At 40.5% G+C, this 6167-nt stretch overlaps 1 long non-coding RNA gene across 1 annotated transcript; it reads left to right on the top strand.

Moving 5' to 3' along the window:
* Positions 1-269: 269 nt before the first annotated feature.
* LOC132524358 (uncharacterized) lies at positions 270-4983 on the top strand. Its single transcript, XR_009541844.1, has 2 exons — positions 270-548; positions 3928-4983. It is a non-coding gene; the product is annotated as an uncharacterized LOC132524358 (long non-coding RNA).
* The last annotated feature ends 1184 nt before the right edge of the window (positions 4984-6167 follow it).

Here is a 6167-nt window from a genome sequence, read left to right as displayed (position 1 = left end):
CAGCTGTCCAGCAGACAGAAAGCATTCTAGCTTTCTTTGAAATGAGAGTCCAAACTGGGTTATGACTAGGATTTTAAATTATGATGTGAGATTGGAGAAGTCAAGCTGGTTCAGGGTGATGTTCCATAATTCATTCTGATAATCCCAAGGAGATGACCACCCTCACAGCACTGTTGAAGGCCTTCCTTGAACAAGCCATTTCCCTATGTAACTTCTTAGGGACAAGACTTGATTATTTAAGGATTTCAGAGGTATCATATGAGAAATAACTCACCGGATATGGAAAATTTGATTTAATATATTAACAGGAGCAACAAGAACTTGTTTTAATGCTTTTTTTCTTCCCTCTCTCTGAGAATTTAGCCTTTCTTGAGGCCATTGGGCTATTTCCTTTCCAAGGCTGGAAAAGACTGATTATAGTTCATGTCTGCAGCAAAGTCTCCCCCAAGCCCATTGCAGTTGGAAGCAGCCCAAAACAATGCATGTTAATCTTTTGTTACCCTACGGAATCAAGGACTTTTCTTGGTCATGTATGTGGGCCAAGGCAGGTGAGTTCAAGGGTATGTCAAAATAAAATGAAAAGAAAGCAAGTTGGGACAAGAAATTCTCTGTTTGAATTTGAGAGAAAACAGTAGCCCTGCTCTCTCTGGCAAAGATTCGTGTACTGTTAAGGGAAGAATCACATTCGTTTCTCAAGTAGGTTTTACTTTCTGAGATTTCCTGTGTGTGTGTGTGTGTGTGTGTGTGTGTGTGTGTGTGTGTGTGTGTGTGTGTGTGTGTTGGCTGGGAGGGGAGCTGGGAACATTAGGAAGTAGTTGTTTACAAGTTTAGATTTTCTCTTGAGCATAGTAAAAATTCTCTTCAGTTTCTCAGAATGTGACAATGAAATTAGGGGTGGAGACGAATTCAGAGGCCCATGTCTCAGTATATGGTAAATTTTTACCCAAATACTTCTTTCAGAAACATTTAGTCCTAGTAAACCTAATCAATCCTATGTCTGCAAAGGTATCAGGAAAAGGAATCAGTCAGTAAGCAGTTTCTGTAGACCTCAATGCTGCATCCACTTATAGGCTTCTTTTCTAAGAGTTTGGGGTCCTTGACTCATATGAGAGAATATACCAATAGGTCCTGAATGGGGAGGCGGTTTGGATGAGCTACCCCACTGGTATTATGACAATGCATTAACTCTGTCCTACAGGAAAACTAGGGTCACTTTAGGGCTGCTTTCATTTGGAATGGCATAAGAAAAGAGGCTTTTAAAACACGTTTTGAGTACTGTCACCCAAAGTCAGCCTCTGTTGAAAGAGTTTTCAGTTTGATAGGCAGAATTTCTCACTTCTCCCATCTGTCAGTGATTTTGGGGTATCTGTTTTCAGCACCAGGGACAGCAAACACCTCCCTCAATTGAACCAATGACTGCTAGCCTGATTGAACTGCCAGTCAAGAAAGGGTGGGGTTTTTCTTTTACTTTCATCCTTTGGGACCTCAAGCTGGAAGACTTTATTCTTAAGTTCAGGTGCCTACACCTTTTATTAATTTCCAAGCCTGTTTGTGTCACGTTCTCAATCTGCTAACAAATAATGGGTGTTGGACTAACGTGCCCAGGTCTTTTGGCTCAAAGCAGTGGAAAGAAAGACACTTAGACATCAGTGGAGGACACACTTTGGCACAGGGACCCACTGCAATAAGTCTTCGCAAGGCACCATGGACTTGTGAACTCCCAAATGGAGGATAGCTTATTGGCAATCACTTTGAAAAAAAAATTTCTGCACATTTCCCACAAAGTACAAGTCTATGTTTTACTCCATGTGCATTTGGAGGCAGTATTTCACAGGAGTTGAGCAGGAGCTATGAGCTCTGGGGACAGAAAAGGGCCCAGTGATGCTGTTGTTAGCATTTTGAAGACTCAGAGTGGGGCACAGCTTTGAATGCCAGCAGTCACCCTTCAATCCTGAATGCTGTTCAGCAGCTAACTTAGCCTTAAACAATCATAGTAAAAATGCAAATGGCTCCTTAAGGCCTCGGTCAGGCTAGACTGAAGGGTTGCACTGAGAAAATGCACAGCAGAAGCACATTTTGTCTCTTTGCTTTGTGATGGGACAGTTGTCATACAGCACAATCATACATAGATGTCATTTTAGAGACAACATTGCTTTCTCTTAACTAACTGGCAGCATTTGCCTCACTCATGTCAGGATGGACACTGTACTGGGAAGGCAAGAGAGTCACTGAGGATTTCACCTTAAATGCTGTCTTCTATTTCACAGATGTTAGATAAATTCCACTTCACTTGCCTCTGAACCATCCAGTCCAAGGCTTTGAACACTCCACCATACTCTCTCCTCCACTTTCTCCCCCTCTCTTCAGTGTTGCTTAGCATGATTCATAACACTTAGTAGTGTAAAACTATAAAGGATTTTTTCTAAGGTTAAGTGAGGTGGTAGAACCAGAGCCAGATCTCAGAGGAGCGAGTTCAATGGAGCTGTGAGTTGGAACTTTGGAATGGGTCTGAGGAAAAAAATCCATCCTTTCCCTGCATTCCTTGTCTTCTTGAAGGCATCCCATTCCAGTGCTCACACTTGCCCTGCAAAAAGGCCATGGCAAGAGTTTCTCTTGATTATTTATGTGAGGATGGTGGGAGAGCAGGGTCAAAAATTCTCTACTGGAGTACTTTAGAATAGAGGAGCTTTGTTTTATATTGAAATCAAAGAGCAACCCTAGTTTAGAAAGAATATGCACATGAATGACCAACCGCTGTAATAGAGTTTAATAAAACAAATTCTTTTCCCTTAAAACAGAGAGGAAGGAGTTGTAGATTGACTGGTAGGAAACAAATGATCCATTGGTCAGGGAGGAAGGTGGTCTGAGATGGAGATACAGAAGTAGTCAGCTTTACAAATGGAGGTATGCCCAGGGCAGCCTCAGGAGAGAACAGGCCAGAGAAAAAACTCCTATAGAGGTTCTCAGTACTTTTTCTGCAAAATTCCTAAAATTTCCAAGGGCACTTCTAGCCCTCTGCCTCCTTAGAGGCGAGCTCAGTGCTACTTCTGGGTTCTTAAGGCAAATGCCCTACAAACACCAAAGTCTTGTATTTTCCACTCTCAGCCGACACTGGCTGTCCAGAGTGGGATTTGCTCCCCTTCCCTATGTGAAAGGGACTTGTTTTCAGTAGAAGTGTCCTTTAAATATCCAGCTAAAGCTGGAGGTAATTTTTTGCATGAATGGCTTTTTACAGCTAGGTCTAAAGCAGAACAAAACTTGTATGAAACTAAGTGCTACTTTACATATCTTATTTCAAGGGAAATGAAGGATTTATTGCCTGTAAATGATGTACACTGATTTGTTTCCTACTGGACATTACATGTCCCTTTATCTTTAGGCTGAGGTTGGGCAGCAAACTTTCAATATCTGGAAAATCAGCTGGTACCTACTTCAGTGCACTAGTTGAAGGAATTTTGCAAATGAAGTTTAGGTGCTCTTGTAACTGATTTCCACCCCCTCCCTAAGCTTTCTGTATTAAATATATGTAAAGTGATTATATCTTGTCTGATTCCGTGGGTTTGTGTGTGTTTCCCAATGTTTGTGTAAAGATAGTAGCCATCTGAAGGGTTCGATGGATTACGGCAACTGCTGAGCAATGCTGTCTATGGCGTGTGGACGTATGATCCATCTAGGCACTTGTTCTGAGGCCAAGTTAATCTTACAGAGTTTAGAAAAGAAACTATGTAGCGTGGCTTGGGAAAAGTTTAATGAAGGATATAATATTGCCAACTCACCATTCATTGGTGGAGACCTTGGCAGCAGCCGAGTTGAGGTGTGCTCAACTGGATTTTACATCATTTATTTTAATCTCAATTGATTGTTCCTCAGGTCTATTTTATGACTTAAAAATATTCCTCCACAATGCTTGTTTCTTTTTTTTCCCAGGCCACTGGAAATTGCTGATCATTCTTGCTTCTCATCATTTGGATCCCAAAGTCGTTGACTTAAAATGGGTGGCTGAGGTTTTAGTGAAACTGGGTTTTACTCATAGTGCCCCTTCCTTGAGGTACTATTTCTTCCATTCTTTTCCTTTCTAACAAATACATCCATTGGCCATGCTAAGTTTATTTGCATCCTGGCAAGTCTTGGAGAGTCAGTTTAGTTAAAGTGATGATTGTATTTTATTTGCCTTTGGAGAAGAGGCTTATCATCTAAGTAAAGTTCTTATGTAAAGGTGTGTTTTATGCAAAAAAAAAAAAATCCACAAAAACAGATTCTAAATTTGGTAAGATAGTCCCAGAGTAGGGGGATGTATTCTCAGTTAATATTAAGGGATGTGTTGAAAAGGCAAGTGCCCTCCCTTTCTGTATTCCCCAGCCCACCCTTCCTTCCTCCCTAACCTCAAAAGAAAACAGAAAATTATTTTTTTAAATTGTATTAATAATTTATGTTTAATACAAAAGGATGATTTAATGGTATCACCAAAGGTCATTCTCCCATTGTGCATGTCCTTCACTCTTGGCCCTGTACCCATCACCCCGTTCTTCACCCTCACACTTCCATCCCAAGGCAACGTGTCTTCATTGGAATCTATCAGTGTTGGAGTTCAATGTGGGGACGGAGGTTTAACACCATGACACTAATGGAAACCAACCATTCTTCACTTTCAAATGGTTAATTACTCCAAGAAGGCAAACTCTTTTCTTGGTTTTTGCTTAAAAACATTTTATACATATATATGTATATATGTGTGTGTATGTATGGACATATGTATGTATATGCACATGTACATGTATATATGTATATATCCATCTCCAATATAAATATAGCATATGTGAGAGTTGTAAATACTCCTTGGTCATACTTCTGTCTTCCTCATGCTATCATATCTTCTGTGTTATGTTAACAACTCCATTTATTGACTGATGAAATCGTGTGTAGACCTGTATCCTCCTGACATAGTTTATGTAGGGTATCTTCTCAAATAAAGTATAAAACATCAATGTCTTTGTTTTATTTGTATTCATTATTCAGTAGGAAAGTGTGTTGAATTTAAAGGTAGGTTGAAGTTTGGGAAAGTCCAAATGTGTGCAAAGATTGTGGGATTCAATATCGTCTTGAGAGCTGGGACCCTGTTTTGCTGAAGGTCAAATAGCTTGCACAATGCTTAAGGTAGACCCTAAGTTGGATATTGGGTTGAGATGAATGTTTCAAGAAGGACGTACATATATTTATAATTTGAGGCAGGGCACAAGGAAAGGATTGACGACCTCCAGCTCTATGTCATGATGTCCTGTCATTCCACATATGTTGTTACTCAACTTCTTAGTTACAATAATTTTAGTTCCTAAGATGGGATAAAATATATTCCCTCGGATTTTTTTTTACCCCAAAGATTTTATGATCCTTTGGCATAATTACATTAAATCTCGTTTCTAGTCTCTCTTTCTCTCTCCTTCCCCTCCCTCCCTCTCTCTCTCTCTCTACTTCCCAATTTCCCTTCCTTTCCTTTTTTCTTCGTTACAATATATAATGTGTTTCCTTTAATGAGGAAGACTTATTTCCATTAATTTATTTCAAAAACATCAGTGGATTGTCGGGGAGAGACAAGGAGGCACAGGCTGTAATGTCACTCATGAGGGTTCACAGAAGTGTAGGAAGCTTTAAGGCAGGGTTCCCCGCCTCGTCCCTATTGACATTTTGGACCACAGAATTCTTGGTTGTGGGGTTTGTCATGTGCATTTTCTGATGTTTACCAGCATTTTCATTAGAGCATTAGTACTCCTCCTCTGTCCCCCTCCCAGGTATGTCTACCAGAAATGTCTCCAAACATAGCCAAATGTCCCCTGGGGACGGGGAGGGTGCGAAATTGCCCTGGTTGAGAACCATTGGTATAAGGGTTTAGACATTACCATGCAATGTCACACAGTATTAAAAGAGGAATTTCATTCAGGAAAATCAAGAGCTCCAGGTCGTGCGTGCCCCAGCCCTTTCTAGACCAGTGGCTTGTCTGTACCACGTGGTTAACTTGTCTCCTTCCTCTAAGCACATCTCCCTTCAAAGCCTGTAGCTAAGGATCAAGTTACACCATGTTTGGGTTTCAGACAGCAATGGAAATATCTTCCTCATCTCCATATATCAAACACATTGTTATCACTAGAATACCTGTTCACACCACCTTAAAA

This window comes from Lagenorhynchus albirostris, chromosome 1, assembly GCF_949774975.1.
Source record: "Lagenorhynchus albirostris chromosome 1, mLagAlb1.1, whole genome shotgun sequence".
NCBI classification, from domain to species: Eukaryota; Metazoa; Chordata; class Mammalia; order Artiodactyla; family Delphinidae; genus Lagenorhynchus; species Lagenorhynchus albirostris.
The sequence above is the reverse complement of the archived record's forward strand: the minus strand, read 5'-3'. Positions and strand labels throughout refer to the sequence as shown.